Source organism: Saccopteryx leptura, chromosome 2, assembly GCF_036850995.1.
Source record: "Saccopteryx leptura isolate mSacLep1 chromosome 2, mSacLep1_pri_phased_curated, whole genome shotgun sequence".
Lineage (NCBI taxonomy): Eukaryota > Metazoa > Chordata > Mammalia > Chiroptera > Emballonuridae > Saccopteryx > Saccopteryx leptura.
In genome coordinates, this window is record NC_089504.1 from 355,111,852 (window position 1) to 355,131,273 (window position 19,422).

Here is a 19,422-nt window from a genome sequence, read left to right on the forward strand (position 1 = left end):
ACGCTCCCTTTCTATTTATTGAGTTAATTCTTACTAATTTTTATTCACATTCCAGGAAACCTTTTCTGACTTCTTAGACTAGGCATTCCCTCCTCCGTCTCCTCATTCTAATGAATGCTCATCAACCTGAGCTCTTCCCTGCATTACACATCATAATTTGTGATTATATATTTACTTGTGGGATTACTTGATTAACGTCTGTCTCCTGTACTGGGTTGCAAATTCAGTTATAACTTTCTCTTTTAAGCTTACCTTAAAACCGGAGGGCCTACTGCCTGGCATATCATGGGCATTCAATAACTATATGTTGAATAAGTGAATGAATGAAGTAAAGACTAAAATCTGGGTCCCATGACACCTGCTTTGAACCCTTTCCTTCAAACCATGCCACAGGCAACAAATTATTGTCCCCATTACATCCCCCAGGAAAGGAAGGGGAAGATATCCTAGCCTGAAATGTCAGATTCCTTATCCCCTGTCAGGACACTCCTAGCAGAAGATATGTCACCTGCACACACAGTGACCGCACACACAGGTTCAACCTGGCCTGCCCCTGTGGCGGCCGTGTTTGCAGAGAAAGCACAGAGCTCCCAGTTCCTGGTTGGGAACCATGGTGAGGAGTCCAAACAGAGCTGGGCAGCCTGGAGCTGTAGCCTAGGGGAACAGCCCAGAGGCCCCAGGACCCCTTCGGACCACCCCTGAGCTACTGGTGGTAAGTCTGCCTTATTCCCTAAGATTTGGGGTTAGCTCTTGGTTTCATTCATCTAAGCCCCCCCGCCCCCCATCCCTTGGTAGCCTGGCCGCTGGCCTTTTGAACTTAATCCATTTTCTACCTTCCTTTGACTTGGAGAAAGTCCAAACCTCTGTGTTCCTGGCTCATTGCCCATTCCCACCCCACCTTCTCCACTGCCACTTACCCGCGTGGTTGCTCTCTGGTGAACTGGACCCAGTCTACCAAGAATTTGATGAGCTGCCCCCTGAGTTCCTGCCAGGCATGTGCCCATCAGACCTGCTCCAGCATAGCTTACTATGGCTCACAGCCTCTCCTGGGTCTCTGTCACTGTTTGAAATATGCTCGTATTACTTTTTGCTGAGGCCATGCATAACATACCTACAAGTAATACCAGTAAATATTTAACCCTTTGAGTAGTACGGATGTTCATGTATGTCCTCGTGCCCCCTGACCATCCAGAGTACTATTATAACAAAAATTTTTATTTTAAAAATGTGTAAGGCAACATTAAAAAAGGCAAATGTACGTTCTTCTTGTTTCCATAATTGGTTTTCAAACAAACATGATTTTAAGTTAATAAAACTGTAACTGGATCTAATTTCACTTTTTGAAAAAATATCTCACTCTCAGGGATCAGCAAGTATGAAAAATACTCACTACTCAAAGGATTAAACCAAAACTTATCATTTCCAAAAAAAAAATTGTTGCCAAGCTGAATTATTAAGAGAAAATTCCTTGATACAAATATATACAGGAGGGAAAATAAAACAGACAAAGAAAAATAGATCAAGAAGGCAGTGAGGAACTAGCCACCCCCCCAAAAAAAAAATAGAGCGACCCCTTTGGTTCTGCTTTGGATGGGGTATAAAGAGCCCATTAGGTTTGAAAAGATGGCAAAGCCCTGGTGGCTTCATTCACTGACTGTACTGCATACCATTAAATCTGGAGAGCGCTTGAAATCATCACGAGCAGCATGGCTGTGCCTCCAGCGACACAGCCCACTGGACCAAGGATAAAAGTGGTCGTCAGAGGGGGCCCCGCGGTCTGAGTCAAGGGCGTGGCTTGTGGGCTCTGTTTTGACTTATGTGATTGGAAAACCCTCGAATGGCTGGCTGCGGATGAAATCGTCTTTGCCTCACGGATTAAATCTATTCATGCAGGGCTTAAATGACAAAAAATGGTTCTGGTGTTATATAAATTATATGGCCATTTCGGGCCATGCAGGGCAGAGGCTGATATCACAACAGGAAGTAAGTTTTACCAAATCCGGGGAAAGTTATGCATTATATCATTCTAGAGCGTGTCCGTGGGCTGAAGGCCACGAGAAGCTCCCCCCTGAGGGAGTTAGCTTCCTGAAAGATGGCCTCCCCCAGGAGTGGTGAGGACAGAAGTTTCGGCTGTGGTTGCTACCTTAATCTGATTTACTGTTCATATGAGTCATTAATATGAGGAGCCAGTCTGGTTTCTATGAAAATCAATTTTCTACAGCCTCTGGTCCTTTCCTTTTTCTCCCACTTTTGTTTTTTGTATTACAAAAGCAATTCGTGATTATAATATAGCTAAGCAGATGAATATATACAGAGTAAGGAGTGAAATTTTCTTTTTAATCCATACCCCCAAGCCAAGCCCCTCCCCTTTTCATTCCAGAAGTAACCACCATGAACTGAGCTGTATCCTGCAGATCACGTTATTTTTTCTAAAATCGTATAAGAATATTCACACAGATTATATAAAAAATAAATGCACCTATCAGCATTGTATTATCTTAGGCTTATAAATATATCTCAGTCTGCAACTAGCTTTCTTTTTACTGAAGAATATGTTATGGAGATCTTTCTTACACCCATATGTACAGAGATACATGCCATTGTTTCTAACTGTTACACAGTGTCTCGGCCTGTAATTGCTGAAGTTCCTTTTTTCCATTTTGTACCTATTGCTAGAGTTGATATTTCCTCACTATTAGAAACATGTTTCAGATGTATATGCCTACATGCAAAGTCTGTAATACGTACATCACACGTATATTGTACACACATATGCACATATATATGTAAACGTTTTTCTGTGGTATTTCTGTAAGATGGATTCCTACAGAGGAATTCATTGAGATAAAGATTACATTACAGGTGCAATGTAAACTTTGATACTGTCACAGACACTGTCACCTTGCCCTCAGTGCTGTATTCAGGAACAGTGGGTACAGTGATGCCCTTTTCACCACTCTGCATCGCCACCAGAGTCACTATTTTATTTTTGCCGGCCTTGTAGGTAGAAAATTACATGCCATAGCTGATTTCATTTGCATTCCCCTGGTGGGGAGCAAGGTGGACCTGACCTTATTTTTAAGTGTTCTGCATAATGAACCTTCGAGTCAAGTACATAAGTAAGGACACTGTCAAACCCTCAAAACAAAAGAAAACCAGGTGATGTAAGCTCAGAATGACACACACAATAAACGAAGCCGTGGGGATGACTCCTTTAATGAGGTGCTGCTAATTATGCTTGAAGAGGCCAAATAAAAACATGGAAAGGTTCTGTTGAGCTTGGCAGATACTGTGCAGAGCCGGGGCTGCACCAGCTTCCAGGGCATGTACAGATACGCAGTGAGGGGACTGTGGACAAGTTACACAGCCTCCTTGTATCTCAACATTCTCATCTGCGAAATGGAAACCTGGTGTCACCCTCCTTATAGAACTGCTGTAATGGGACAAAAATTAAGCACAGATATCTAATCTTTGGCACAGTGACTAGAAAAGAAATGTTGGGTTCTATAAATATTATCCAAAATAATAGTAATGACAGCAGTTATTGTTGGTATCATAAGTTAAAGAGAGAGAGTCACATAGCCCTGGGAAAGACAGTCTCTGTGTAGTGACTAAGTGGCATTTGAGCACATCAGACGGATACACGCGTGGGAGAGATGTGGGTGGGAAGCTCACTGACCCTTTGTAGAGCAGGATCTAGTTTTAACCAGAGAGAAATGCTGAATTATGTCCTAATTGCAGACTAATTGGTTATCAGAACAAGAAGGGGTCTTCGAGGTTATGAAGTACAAAACTCTCACTGTCCGGATGAGAAACAGACCCAAAGAGAAGGGGTCTTACCCAGAGGAAAGCTGCCCAAGCAAGAGTCAAACCCAGAACCTGTACCTCCCACTGCAAGTCCTTGTTGCCTCCATGGTCCTATTTTCGGCATTATTCTCCACCTTTTGTTTGAACAGATAAAAATATAATGAGGAATGGGTCTATAGCAATAGCTCCTTATTTCTTGTTTCTGATTTTGGATGATGACTTTAAAAAAAATAACCAAATTAAGAAATGCTGCACATTAATAAGAAAATGATGTCTCAAAGGAAAAATGGGCAAAAGTGAACAACAGGTAATATACAGAAAAGGAGGTGCAAATGGCCGATGCACATGTGAAAAGATGTTCAACCTGATTAGTAATTGGGGAAATTCAATTTAAAGGCATTCACTCGTTTATTCAGTCAAAAAGAACTTCTGAGTGGATACTGTGGGCCAGGAGTGGTTCATTTTTCACATACCAGATTGACAAGAATTTAAACATGATAACATCAAGTGTGATAAGGTTGTAAGGACATTGGCTTTCTGATACATTGTGTGAGGAGTGAATTAATATACACATTTGGAAAGCCATGTAAATAGCTCTCAGCAAATAATACCTCCTCCCCAATGATGTCTATGTCCTAATCCTTGGAACTTGTGAATAATATTAAGTTATATGGCAAAGAGGAATTAAATTTGTAGATGAATAAGACTGCTGATTGATCAGCTGATTTAAAATTAAGGAAATTTATCCTGGATTACCTATGTAGAACCACTGTTTAAGGACTCAAGGGTCCTTAAAACTTGAAGAGAAAGGTTAGAAAAATTAGACTTAGAGAAGGAGAAATAGTGACATAAGCAAAATCAGAGTGAAGTGAGGACTCAACTTACCACTGCTAAAAGCTCTAGGGAAAATCTGTTTCCTCGACGTTCACAGCTACTACAGCCTGCCCACACTCCTTGGCTTGTGGCCACCTTCCTCCAGCTCCAAAATTAGCAATGGTAAGTGGATGAAGCCAAAAGCAAAGTGCATTGCGAGGGAGCTGTCAACAGTTCTGAATGTCACTCGGAGGTCACAGAGGGCGAAGGTGCTTTGGACTGAGTCTTGGTATCACTGGGGACCTTCCAGAAAGCACTGTGGGACAGAGGTGTGCAGGCTAGTGGAAAATGATGGAATGGAGGCAGAGGAGCACAACTCTTTTAAGAAGCTCGGTAGACAAGAATCCTGAGCAGGTAAGTAACAGGCAAGAGAAGCACAGGTCTTCCATGTTTAGCTTTGTCTTTGGTAGAAGGAGCCCAAACCACATCTAAATGTTGTCGTCATGAGTTCAGTAAAATACAAAAATAATGACCTAGGCCAGTGGTCAGCAAACTGTCGCTCTTTGGCCCCTTGAGTGTGGCTCTTCCAAAAAATACCACGTGCGGGCACTACCTCGATAAGGAATGTACCTACCTAGATAGTTTAAGTTTAAAAAACTTGGCTCTCAAAAGAAATTTCAATCGTTGTACTGTTGATATTTGGCTCTGTTGACTAGTGAGTTTGCCAACCACTGACCTAGGCTGTAAGTTCAACCACACTTGAATAATTTTGCCTTTGCCCTTTGTGCATAAACTTGAGCAAATGTTGCAAGTTTTATCAAATATGGAGTAAACAGAAAAGCATGAACGACCGGTATACTCTGGACCTGTGACTTAGAGATGGAGTTACATGGTGAGCTTCGGTTTCCTCTTTTCAGGATTGTTGCAACAATGAGAAATAATACAAAAAGACCATCGTCATCACGCCTGGCACGTAGCTCCCGATTAATGGTAGCACTTATTTATTCTTCCGTCCACATGGTTGTGCCACTCGTATCAGTCAAACCCATCCTTCTTATGTTTCCACTGCAGAGAGGGATGTTGTGGCCATTATTTTAAGCTCCAAACAGCTACCTAGGGACCTAGGTTTCCTGTCCCTAAGCCGAATTCTCAAACGATACCGCAATCTTCCATCATTACCCTGCGTTCATTCTTTCAGCACGGGTTTACCATCTCTATCACGTTACTCGGCTATATTTTTAATCACCTACCATTTTCATCACTGTCATTATCAGTCCATAAAAAAAGAGTTCCCCAGGTGGCCATGCGTGGCCCCGAGTTACGCCGCCTGTCTGAACCTAGTTCTGCGGCACACACTCCATTCTGCTCCCCCACAAACCCTGTCATCATTTTTTTTGGAACTCGACTCATGGCATCTGTTTCCTGGTGCTGACCTTGATTCCTATTAGAATGCTTCCGATGACCTTCGGCAATCTTAGAATAGCCGTTGCCAATTGACTCCACCCCTCAGGACCCTCCTACCTCGGGAAATACTCCCACCTGGTTACCTCAGCCCTGTCAGGTAACACTGGGGCTAGTATAAAAATAAAAGAAGATCAGACAGATGAATGATAAAATTGAGTGATTTTATCTGGTACGGAACTTCCTAGAATGTACCACTTGTTTCACAGTTCCGTCTTTTTTGACACCTCTGAAGAGGATTACATCATCACACTGAGTTCAGGAGGTTTGTGTATTAACTTGCCATTACCAGGCTCCCTTTATAAAATGTCCTTTCCTGCTTAGCTTGCTGGTTATTCTTCTGATCCCCTATGGTGTCAAATTATCGTATTTTCTTTGTTCCTAAAACACTGACCCATCCCACTCCATTATCATCCATTTAGTAGTCATCCATCCACACTTGTTCCAATGTTCTAATTTGTCTTTCTCATTTCCCGAACCCTTTGACCTACTATGTACTTGCCCCTCTTTGTTAGTGCACATAGTGATTATTCTTCTTAGAACTGCCCTTTGACCTTGTCCCTACCCGGCTAAAAATCTCTGTGACTCCACAGTATTTGCAAAATAGTGTCTGGAAGCCCACTCCCTCCCCACCCCACTCCCACCCCACACCACCATTCAGCTTTTCTATTTCTCCCTACTTTCTTTAAGAAGATTTTATTCCAAATGGGTCTGCTACTCACATTTCCCCCCAAAATTCCCCTTAAGGTGTTCTTGCTTTCTCTTCCTTGATCGCGTCCCTTCACCCACCCATCATCATTCCCCAAGCTCTCACGTTGAACAACCTCTAGGGAGTCAGCACCTAGCTGTTAATGGCCTCCACTCTCACGAGCTGAGAGCACTTAGTAGCTTAATCCTGAATTGGACATTAGTCATGTAATAATGCCTTGTGTTAAAACATCTTTGGTTTCCTAGAATTTTGTATCTGATAATGCTGCTTAACGTTGACATTATCCTGGGCTCTGTTGTTAGAGAAAAAGTATTCATCATATGGGCAAGGACACTTCTGCTGCATTCTGTGCAGTCTAGCCTCCACCAGGAATGTCACACCAAAGAGGGACGGTGGCCAAATGGCACACATTCGAAGAGAGAGTGCCAGAAAAGGGGGGGGCAGAATCTGAGAATGTGAATATTCAGTTAGTGGATTGGACAGTTGTCTCCAAATACTTATAGAAAGATGCTTGGGTTGAGTCCATTTGGCCCAGAGAGTAAAGAGACCATTCACTGGGGTGATATGAAAATATTAGTAATAGGTACAGTACAAGCAAGGACCAATCAGAAGCGATGTTGGCTGTATGGCTGGCGGAGAGCCCTAGAGGACCTTCTTGCTGTATGAGGCATTGAGCCCTTGGATTCGGGGGCATGGGAAGGTTCAGAGGGTTCTTTGGGAACTTGCCAGGATGCGGGGTAGTAGTGGGGACTCTGGGAAAGGCAAGCTGGTCACTGCTTATCTCCCTTTGATGGAAAAGTGCTTTAACTATACAATTGACCAAGTCTGACTGGATCTGCCACCTGAAGATCAGGCCTGGGCATTTAACAGACTGGTTTTCTGTGAATTAGCTTAGATGGAATCTACCCCTAGGAAAACAGGCCATTCTGAGCATTGGCTGTATAGGTATTGACAAACTTTCCGAACTAGTAGCAACACAAGGAACTTACAGGGAGATAGAGAGATCTTCAATAACATATCAGCTTCATGTGATTGTGAGATAGCTCTTGAAGTCATTAGAGTCCTGTCTCTGGAGGGGGGTCAAGTTCTGATAAGCTGTTATTCTCTGACACAAAATAATATTGGCATAGAAAACGTCTATGGTCCCTCCCAACCTTGAAATCTCTAATCTTACTCTTGTCTAAATTCTTCATTTTATAGACGAAGAAACTACAACTCAGGCAGGAAACGTGAGTGAGATCTGCTTTGTTATTGCCACTCTACGTCCATGTCGTGGATTTGTTTTTCTGTCTGTTTGTGGTTGGCCCACGTGCAGTTCTCTCCTACCTCCTGAGCTGACGAGGAGTAGTCTACTACACACACAACGGGGGTTCATAAACAGGCGCCACGTGGATGGATACACTGCTTATCCCTCCTCACCTCTCAAACTCAGGACCCCAGAGAGAACAGTTAATTCAACTTTTACTCTTTTCTCCCGCTTCAGACTATTGGAACTTACCACTGCCTCTTCCTTCCCTGACCAAATGCTAATGGAGGTGCTAATGAGGCCCTCTGGCCATCAGAAAGAAAGAGAAAGAAAATCAAATAGTCTAATTAATCCACAAATTATAGTCACTGAAAAAAAAAGAGGTCATATTTCCTATAGAAAGCCAGACGGGGACTAATGGGCACTAAGGCATTGGTCTTGGCTCCTTTGGGTGTGTAGTTTGGAGGTTACCTGTTGTTTTCTTAGGGATTATGAGGCACCACTTGGCTCCCATTTGGGTGGAGCTCACCAGGACTCCATTCCAAGTCTGAGCTGTCTGTTTGCTTATTAAATGGGAAAAGGAGGGCAGAGAGTAACCTCTTTGTATAAGGTGAGCCTAATATTAATAGCAAACATTTATTGAGTACTCTTTATGTGCCAGGAGCTTATACTAAGCGTTTTACTTGGATGATACCATTTGAATCCTGTACAGTGATTTCCCTACTTTGTATGCGGGGAAACTGAGGCTTGGGCACGACAGGTAACTTACTGAAGGCCACACAATAAGTGGCTACATATGTGGTCCAAGATTTAGCTGGTACAAAATCGACTACATTTAAAGCCCATGCTTAGCTCTTTCCACCTACACCGTGGGCTTCAGAGTGGCTGCGTCTCCAATCAATGAAGGCTGGGAATGCATCCCAGCTCCTGCCCCGAGCACCTCAGGGCGACTGGAGCTAAAATGACACAAAATGGGATTGTGCTGGATCGGTTTGAGGGTGACTGGGAGGTGGGCGGTGGGGAGGTGACACGACAGAACTATTCCGTGGGCCCGAGCAGGCAGGGAAGGTGCGTACTTGGTGACCTGTGTCTGCCGGCTCAGAGCAGACCCCATCCTCTCCCAGCTTCCCAACATCACAGAGAGGATACTCACACGAGCGGAGCATGTGGGCCTTTCTTCAGTAAGAATTAATACAGCCACCACTACACTGAGTAGAAAGCAAACTGAAAAGCGTGACATAGCAAGGTGCATTAAATTGGAAAGCAAAGGAATGAGGCAAGAGGCTAGGAGTACCAAGGAGAGAGCCCTTACTGCTCGTGGACTAGTCAAGTCAAGTTTGGCTCTTCCAGAAAGCCCCGTGTGCATTATATGTGTGAGTGTGTGATTGCTACATAGGGCACTGTGCAAGTCACTACAGGTCAACCTGAATTTATGAGAGGCATTCCGTGGCAAAGTCGGTCTCACTCACACCCTGGACCAGTAAACCCCTCCAAAAGCAACTCTTCTGTTCTGTTTCAATGCTGGAATTAGTTATACCTGGTGACAGGAGTCCACAGAGCAATGAAAGCAACAGCAGGTGCACCTGTTTTAGTAGTACACCACCCTAGTCCTGTGTTTAACAAACTCTAAGGTGCATGGGAATCACCTGGGGTCTAGTTAAAATTCAGATTCTGACTCGGCAGGTCTGAAGTAGGACCTGAGACTGCAGCTCTAACGGGTTCCCAGACGGTGCCGATACCGCTGGTGTGGGGAGCACAGTCCAGAGCTTTTACACAGTTGATCCTAGGAGAACGTGCACGAACCACCACATTTGACAAGTGGAAGTGCAGGGGCTGAGAATAAGGGTGACTTGCTCAGTCACAGAGCTCATGAGCTCGGTCCAGGTCTGATGATTCTGAAGCCCGTGTTTCTCTTATTAGGCATCATGCTCGTCCGCAGGCACATTCGAGATGCAGCTCCCTGGACACTCGATAGGGTGGCCTGCGGATAGGACCCCTGGCACTGGGACACAGCAGAGGCCAGAGATCCTTGCCTGTAAGGAACTGCTGACTCAGCCCACTCCCATTCAGAGTTCCTTGGGCTGGTGCACTCCGGGGCTGGAGTTCTAAACCCACCATAATAACCCTTGTATCCAGCTCCAGACTCAGAGCAGGGCCCACCTTCTATTCTAATCAGAAGCTCAAAACCCTCTGTGCTCCTGCTGGATTAGCCACTAAAGGACAGGGACTCACCTTGCCCCTGGATTGGACTACATGGACTAGAATACTACCTGGAATGTTTTAGAATCTCAGTCCCTCCTTTAGGATTAATGGTTTGCCTTGACCTGTCCCTTTCTCGAGAGCCCATACGTTTCCTTCCCATCTTGTCCAGTCTCCCTGGCCCTTACCCCATGATGCTCTTGGTTCCCTTTCCTGGCCTCGCTATGACCTCTTAACACGCCTACTAGCAAAGTGACGCAGTTTCTGAAATGTTCTTTGGCTTCCTGGGGCTAACAGCCTAGTTGGATTGACAGGTGCCAATAGCCAATCACTTATCTCTTTACCTTTGCCCTTCCCTACCTTTTCTCCCATCTTTAAAAACCCAAAGCCAGAAGGATCCAGCAAACACCATGTTTCTCATCAAGCATTTCCTGATCACCTCAGTTTACACTGACCTCTCCTTTCTCTAGACCTCTCCCTACCCAAGAACGTCTTTTTCTGCATCTGTCTCATAGCGTTTAACATTTTCAACCTTGCACTGTAGTCAACCTTGGCCATAGTTTCGCTTGTGTCTTTGACTCTTTGGAAGCAGCTCCTATGTTGGGTCCAATGTTGTATGTCCAAAGCAACATGCTTTGCAAGATTGTTTGTGCTTAGAAAATGGCAATGGACTGAATGAAGTGATTTCAAGTCAGACGACTAATGAAGAGCAAAATAAATGATTGAGGACCTAAGAGGTGGAGAACAATTGAGTAATTGAATGAAAAGAAGGCTGGGAAGGGAGGGGGAGACTCCCTGTAGGTCTCATGGAAGAAATGAGGTTTAAGTGTCTCTTGAAGGGTGAACAGAATTTCCATAGTGGTAGTAATAATGATTCTAATAATAACAGAAAGTTATTGAGTGCTTACCCTGTGCCAGATACTGGCTAAACCATGTGCTTGTTTCATCCTCATCGTAGCCCCATAAAATGAGTTTGTCCTATAGAGTTTCCATTTTACAGATCAAGACACACGTGGGAAGACACGGCGAAGCCAGCTCACTTTCTCCAGAACGTACAGGTAAGTCATGACTCAGGATTCGAATCCGTCGCTCGGACTCCAGAGTATATGTGTTAGACTCTTAACGCTATCTGTAGAGATGGGGGTACTTCTGGCTGAGGTAATGGCCGGAGCCCACGCAGGACAAGATGGGGAGGGGCATCAATGTGTCCCACAGGAGGGGCAGACAGGGCCTACGGTGGGGCCACCTTTGGTGTCAGACAAGGCTGGGAAGGTGGTCTGGGGACAGACCGGGGTCATGTTTTCCCTCCACGAGAATGAGAAGTAGGAGCCACGGAGGAGAAACAGCGAATCAGTCTTGCACTGAGAAGCGTTATTTATGTGCTGTCTCTGGCCAGGCCCCCGGGCCGGGCCGCTGCTCCAAGGGCCGTGAGGACGGCAGCCAGAGCCCCTGGATAGCTCTGTGGGCCCCGGTGCTCTCTGCAAAGTCACACTCTGGAGAATACAGCCGCCGGTGATGCCCAGAGTGGCCCAAATAAAAGTCAAATACCACATTCAGTCCTCCAGGGGTGTTTTTGCTATTAAATTAAGTCTGGAAAATAAATAATTGTCTTTGGATTTGATTTGAGAGATTTTTGGTAGTTGAACACTCAGTCAGGGGAAAAGAAAAAAAAAAAGAAGCTAACTATTTCTTGAAAGATTTTTTGACTGGCTCGCCCTGCCGGAGGAGGGCAGATCACAATGAGGGCTTGCTGTCTGCGAAGAGCTGCTTTTCAGCCCCTCCTTGACACAATGATCCCAGAAAATTAGAGGGGGGAGGGGAGGCTCCGTCATATGTTCCAATTTTTATTGCTACATTCCTTGGAGGGCTCCATATGTTTACCTTTAGCTGACTTTAGACTTGGTGTTCTCTGCGGCTGCTGGCATCAGCCACAGAATTCTTTCATGTCTATTACTTTATTAAGGAATGTAAAAGCCACATACAGACCGACCAGGGGACACAACAGTACAAGACACAAATAACCCTGAATGTGCTTGCAAACAGCCTTAGGAGGCTTCACACCTAATTCTCTCAGATGGGCTGTAAGGCTTTCAAGGACCAAAAGGGGGCACTCTTAGCACTCGCTCCCCAGCCCAGTCAGTCATACCTGCTCTGATGAATAAATAGTGCAGAATACAGCACAGGGCTTGCGGGTCAGTCCCGATGGCAGCGGAATGGGGTGAAAGAAAGCACTCTATCATCAGGGCTTCATTTTTTTCTTTCTTTTTTTTCCTATCTTTGACTACAGTTCACTAGAAATAAAATCTCCAAACCCTAGGCAAGTTGTGAAGATGAAATGGAATCAGTGTGCACGCGTGCGCGCGCGCACACACACACACACACACACACACACACACACACACACAATTGCTTTGCACAAAACCGGGGCACATCTCTGATCAATGCTCAGAAAGAGCAGCTACTACTTAAGCACATGCCCTGAGATTTCCCTGCCTCAGTAGGGGCACGAACCCAGGTCCAGACTGGGTCAGAGCGCATGGCTGCCATTGTGGAGGGAGTCTCTCCACTGGGCAGCTGCAGACAAGGCCCGAGGGATCACTACTATTGACTTAACTTCTATGGTGCGCCCGTTACTTTGCTGCATCATCTTGCCATCGGATGTTACAGATTAGAAAATCGAGGCTCGGAGGTGGGTCTATATAGTATATATGGTGGAGGCCGGCTCGAACCCAGGCTGATTAGGTTGATTCTAAGCCTATGCCTCTACCGTTAGATGAAGACACACGGTTCAGGACCACCTTTGCATAACATTATTAATTGTTTTGTTTAGTTTTAATGTCATCTCAGACTCCCACAACACTTTATAAAAACTTGAAGCCAGCCCAAAGAGTCTCCCATCACCTATCGATACAATTCCAGTTGTACTCAAAGGCACAAACTGAAATTCTTCAATTTTTCAGCAAAGCATGTTTGCAGAGAGATAGGAAGCACTGAGAAGCCATGTGTCAGAGAGGCATTCCTACGCCACCAGCCACCAGCCGCCAAAGATACTATTTGTTGGTACCAAGAGGACCCATGTTCATTGTCTTTGAAGGGAGTGTCTCCAGGCTCCTGCACCAGCCCCCGAGCCCCAAAATTCACAGAAGGAAGTCTGCAGTTTGTTTAAACAGCAGCGTTCTTCCATATTCTTGCCTAGGGTCTTCTCTGTATATACACATTTCTGCTTTCCTCTGAGTTGACCATCTCCGTTCTAACTACCCAATAGAGGGTTACAAGAGAAACTTCTCACTCAAAGAGACAGTCCTTACACATCACCCCTGGATACGAGGATGGTTGGAGCTAGAAAGATTGTGTAGAGTTGGGGCATGTTTTCCCACCCCTCACAGAAGCTAATGGTCACCCACCTGTTCCTTCTGGGTAGATGGCCATTGATTAAGAGTAGAAATGCTTGTGGAAAGAAAAGAAGGGATTCTCTGCTGAGGTAACAAAACACGTTTGCCTTGTGATTTTCTTTGAGAACCTGGAGTGGGTGAATGGCTTGCAACCCAGCGACATTTTTATTATTCAAGAGGATAGCCCCTCAGGCGAACTAAGAAAGCCCTCTGCCTCCCCCCCCCCCCTTTAGGATTAGCTATTCTCTCATTGGATACAGGGGATTCTGTCCTGGAAGATTGACTGGTAACTGTCCCTCAGCCCACCTCGTCCTTCAAGGAGATCTTTGAGATCAACATGTCTTGTCACTTCTTTCCATCATTGTGGAAACTCTTCAGAAAACTAGATACTCTTTCCCATGAGAACTGGCTATGTTTATCTGATGTTTACACCGGCCCAGTATCCCTGAAGGTCCTAGGTAGCAAAGGCTCTGAGAAGTCCTGTAGTAAAGAAACCTATGTCATTTTACTTAATCCAGAGATTCCCATATATATCTGAAAACAGAACCCTTTTGGCATAACATCTATTAATATCTCATGGAAACAGTTTCGGTATAAACATATAAACTCTTGAAACTGCTTAGAAGGGATAATCTCAATTTATTGATGGATTTGGAGAGACTATTTAAAGCAGAACTATTGGTCACCTATTTGGGATAAAAATCTGCCTTAGTGGTCTGTCTGGCTTATTTTTAGACCTGTGTAAGTATGTGTGCATGTGTCTATATATACTATATATAAATATGCATTTTAACGGCAAGGTTAGAAGACGAAGAGGAGAAAAAAAAAAAAGAAGGAAGAAATATTCCCTTTTATAAAAAAGCAATCGGTGTCCTGTGGGAAGAGGGGAAAATTTGTAAATTTTAAGGCATGATATCTTCATCCCTAATTGCCGAGAGCCTTTATTCACGGCTTCCTCTACGGCAGACACACGGGGATTCCAGTTCTCGCCGAGTGCCCTGGCGACTGGAGATACCACCCCTGCCCATCAGCCTCCCAGAGCCCAGCTGCCTCTCAGTCCCGCACCCAGAACACATCGTTCCCGGTCATCCATACCCATCAGCTGTACCCGTGGCGTCATGGTGGATGGTGACTTACATCATTCAGCAAGCACAGTGTTGCTTTTCATCAGTGTTGCGATTTAATTTTTATTTGCAGGGCAGGTTTGAAACCTTCTAAAGAAAATTCTTGGAAACCCACCCTGTAAATTAAAAAAAAAAAAAAAAAAAAGTACAATGATGTATTTTTAATTGTTGCACTGCTGTGGCAGTTGTTTTCAAATTACTTTAAATGAAATGTAAGGTTGTTTTCTGGACTAGAACTTGACTCGTGCTGTGTTGTTGTTGTTTTTTTTAATTGTCACATCTAGGGTGATTTTAAAGTAAATAAGAGCACAAGGTTCATATTATTTTAAATGTATATTGTATTTGTCTTCTCCACGCTGTGGTTTTTAGGCCTGTGAATAGCATCATAGTATGGAGCTGGCCTATTAGGCCGCCTGTTTGGGTAAGGAAACCCTTGGACCGGCACAATGTTGTATTACTCACTGTGTCCTTCCAATATGGTTAGAATTCCACAACCTAAATGATCATTTGTTGAACAAATTCATGCTTTTATTAGTCAAAATACAGAGAAAACAGAGCCTCCCTGTTTCAAGATATTTGCTAATGCATGGTTAATTATCACATATAGCTGACTATAATTCATTTTACAGGGGAGACCTCCTGCAGGTAACATACTAGCAGTTTATGAACCAAAATAACCTCACTATAGATTAGAGCCGTTCCAGGGCCGCTCAGACAGTTGGTGCTTCTAGACCTTCTCACTTCACATTGCTAATTCGAACAAGGCTTTATTTTTATATTTGTCAGCAGCAAGACTGTAGGATGGTTGTTAAACTTCTCCCAGGCCTAATTAGAGCGGCAATGCCCGCATTCATAATGAAGCTCGTGTCTTGCTCCGGAGTTAGTGAGCAGGCTGTTACAGTAGCTTCCTGGCAGGCCGGTGGCTGGCAGTTTTAAGGTAGCTAGTGGCTGCAATATTAAGTGACTGTTGAAATTCATTGACTCCACCACGGCTAATGTGTCTAGATGACAACAAGTTTACACGGTTCTTTTATAGTTACAGCAAATGGGTCCATTTAAATATTTATTAGGTGATTATGGTGATGTGAAATGGAAAAAAAAAATGCCAAGTGCAATCTCGCAAGGATGGCTGTTTTGCACTGTGGATGTGGGGGCCCCGGGATCATGGTATCACTCAAAATCGCCGCATCTCTCCCTTATAAATATTTATACTAGATCAGCAGTGATGAATGCTAATTTATTTGCATTTTGTTTCTTTATGGACTTCTCCCTGGGCAGAGGTTAGCTGGGAGAAGGTGTGTGCAGGCTCAGTGGGTTGGGGGATATTTCAATCGGCCAACTGAGTGGCATTTTGATGAGCGGGGGTGGGGGTGGGGGTTGGCTTCCCTGGAACTGAAGAGTCCTGTTTGCTCTTGGAGATGCCGCCCGCCCCGGAGAGTGTGCGGGCAGCTGGTGCTCTGCCCTCTCCCAGGGTTGATGTGCGCGCTGGCAAGCGGAGTTACCTCCAAAGAGACTGCTTTTCTGTATAGCGACTTGTCAAACCTTGGATGGGACCTGGTGAGGCTGGCTGATCTGGAGGCTGGTCAGACTTCTAACTCAATTTTTTTTTTCCCTTTTTCTTCTGCAAGCCACTTAAAAGACTACAATTTTCACAAAAGGAGAAAGGCATCTCTCTCTCTCAGATTCAAGGTAGCATCTGAGACAGAGAGGGGAGAGGTTCAGGAGAACCCAGCTCTGGTCTATAAAGGTAAAACCTAAGTGACAGTGAGGGACTCGAGGAACCAGTCCGTGGAGGGAACAGCGAAAAAAATCCCAGCCCGATAAAGAGCTGAAGGATGTTTGCGCTTTTTGCGACTGAATGTTTTCGGTGTTGGTAACTGGTTCCGAAACCATAATGCTATTTATTGTTTTACGCCCTGTGTCTTGAAATAAACAGTATCTGAATAGCCTTGACATGTATAAATGTAGAATTTTCAGAAGGTTTCTAGAAGTGCTTTTGAAATGGTTCGTTACTGCATTTAGGATGCCCCGAACGTCTGAGCACTGTCTGAATAAAAGTGCAGAAAACATATAAGGCCTGAATCAGAGATCTCTGAAGCTACCTTAGTTTGCTTCATTTAGGGGGAAAAAACACAGTCTTAATCTCTGGATTTTTATGCATCCCTTTTTATAAGCTGTGCTAGTCTCTCCTTAGAGCTGGACCTGTTTCAGTGGCCTCCCATCTGGGACCTGGTCTGAGGGCATTCATTGTCGAAAAGAGTCTAAAACATCCTCATTATATGATCAATAGGTTGTCGCTCCAGAACAGGAATGGAGCGAGAGTTCACCATAGTAGTGATTTTTACAAAGTCAGATGATTTAGAGATGAAAAAATTGCGTGGGAAACTCACTTTTAAGGAAACACTATGGCGAATCTTTGGTCATATGAAGACTCCTTTGGTGGTGTAAATTATTATCCTCAAATCTACAAATTGTATCCTAACTTTAAGAATCTAATTATGTGATTCCCCACCCCCCCAATTAAAAAGCATAACCAAGGAGCCCTTTGGATGCAAGAGGTCCGTGGTTTCATTTGCTATCCACAATTGGACTGTTTGCAAGTGACCGGTGATAGGTTGTTCCTCGCTTTGTGGCTGGAATATTCTGAGCTGTGGGGGTCGTGTGCAGAAGCTGCTCGCTCAGTGCAGACCTGCATCTCGGTCCAGCTTTCTTGTTCCCAGTTAGTGTGAAGGTATCTTTGAACCCTCTCAACTCAACGAGGAAAGGCTTACTCTCTCCCCTTTGATAAATGAGAAAACATTAGGGTTTTCTGGAGTTCGCAGGATGGGCACCACCTTGGCCCACTCCACATGGGGGTCTTTGTGAGGATGTGTCCCGGCGACTGGAGGTGCTCATCTGCATGGCCACCAGCCCTCAGGGTGTACCTCTTGCTACTGGGAAGACTCCACTGTCATGAGTTTTCAAATGCATTTCAGAAAAGTTTCAATCTACCAATATTTACTACTCTTGTCTTCTATTATTTTATAAAGCGAGGCCCCATTCTCATGGGTTCTCCTAAATTTGGAACACATCAATAGACTATTGGTGAGGGACGTTGTTGGGATAGGTCATTAGGATGCTAGTTTCGAATCATTTCTCTTAAAATCACTATGTTGGTGCAAAGACCAGGCACAAAACAGGAAATAGATACTATTCCCATATGAGAGACCGTAAGAAAAGTGTCATCTGGGCTTACCTGTCTAGATATCGGCCCAGGATTGCAAAGATCTCTATGACATCCACTGAGGTATGCACGTAAAGAAAATATCTGCTCATTTTTGTCATTGTACTTAAGTTTGTGTATCCTTGTGTTGGCTGGTAAATTTCTTTCAAATGAAAAACAAACAAAGCAGCCTCTCTCCAACTTCATGAGGTCATAGACTTTTACAGGATGAAAAGTTAATTGCTAAGTGTCCTACTTTGCATGTGTGCTATGACCCCCCCACACACACAAAGTCACAACTAACCCCACATTTCAATTAAAATCAACTCCACCATGAATGACTTCAAACAAAAGCAATAAACCCCCCCTCCCTGCACTTCCTGTTCCTCCTGCGCTCTTCTTTGTTGGGTTACTGAAAAAAAATGACAGTATTAAAAATGAAATAGCAAAGTGCATTTGTTCCCAGCCATGATGCCATTTAGGGTGTGTGTACCTTGTGCATGCATTGCATGCGTGCATGGGTGTGTATGTGTGTGTGCACATATCTGCACGCCCTCCTTTGTGCTCTCAGATTTCGGCTGTGCGTTCCATAGTGTCGCTTTGTGTCTGATGTCACAAACTTGAGTCTGTACCCACCTCTGTTCCTTCCCCCTTGACTCGCAAGCCTTGTCAGTGTGAATCATGACTGACTCTGCAATGCTGGCAGAACTGTACAATAAAAGGATTGTAAGTAGGGAGTTGATTAATTAATAAATGATGGTGTGGCTGTCCGAAACTAAAAGCTGAGAGGCTATTAGGCTCTACTTTGAGTTATTTTATACCGTAGTGTAATGATAATGTCAATTCCTCCTACCTCCATCTCAATCAACTATTATATATAGAACACATCTTGCCTAGAGATTGGTGTTACCATTTCATTTTCCGATGTGTTGCCTAAGATGGACCCTTAGGGTAAATTGTTAGTTGAATAGTGAGTAGGGGTGCTGGTACCATTCATTAGGGGAAGAGGTGGAGAACTTTCTTGTCAGGTCAGAGAGCAGAACTTTCTTGGAGGAAGGCTAGGGATTAGTCATCATCCTTAGTTCACATAAGGAGGAATTTCTAAAACAGGATGAATGACCTGTTCAAGATAACAGAGCCAGTTTTGCTGCAGAAATCAGTCTCGGTTTGTTCATTCTAGCTTCTTCTTTTCATAAGATCTTTAGGATGCCAAGCTAGCTTTAAAATGCCATGACACTTACCTAAAATGTAGCATTCGTGAAGCATTATACAGTGTGTAATGGGTGTATTTGCTTATTCATGCATACATACATGTCTATATGTATGTGTGTATATCTAACCCTTGCAAATAGCTAGTGAAAGGGTAGAAGCTATTTTCTGCCTCAGTTTAATAGATGAGAAAGTGAGATTTAGAGTTCCAATAAATAGCCTGAACCACACGATGTGGCACTTAGATTAGAACCCAGATC

The 19,422-nt window shown here is 44.2% G+C and overlaps 1 protein-coding gene across 1 annotated transcript in view; it reads left to right on the top strand.

The window, feature by feature from the left end:
• The first annotated feature begins 692 nt into the window (after positions 1-692).
• Positions 693-19,422, top strand: part of ANKFN1 (ankyrin repeat and fibronectin type III domain containing 1) — a 348,145-nt gene continuing 329,415 nt past the window's right edge. Inside the window, exon 1 of the mRNA XM_066366429.1 lies at positions 693-712. The gene's annotated coding sequence lies outside the window, so the exon portion shown is untranslated. The remainder of the gene's footprint in view (positions 713-19,422) is intronic.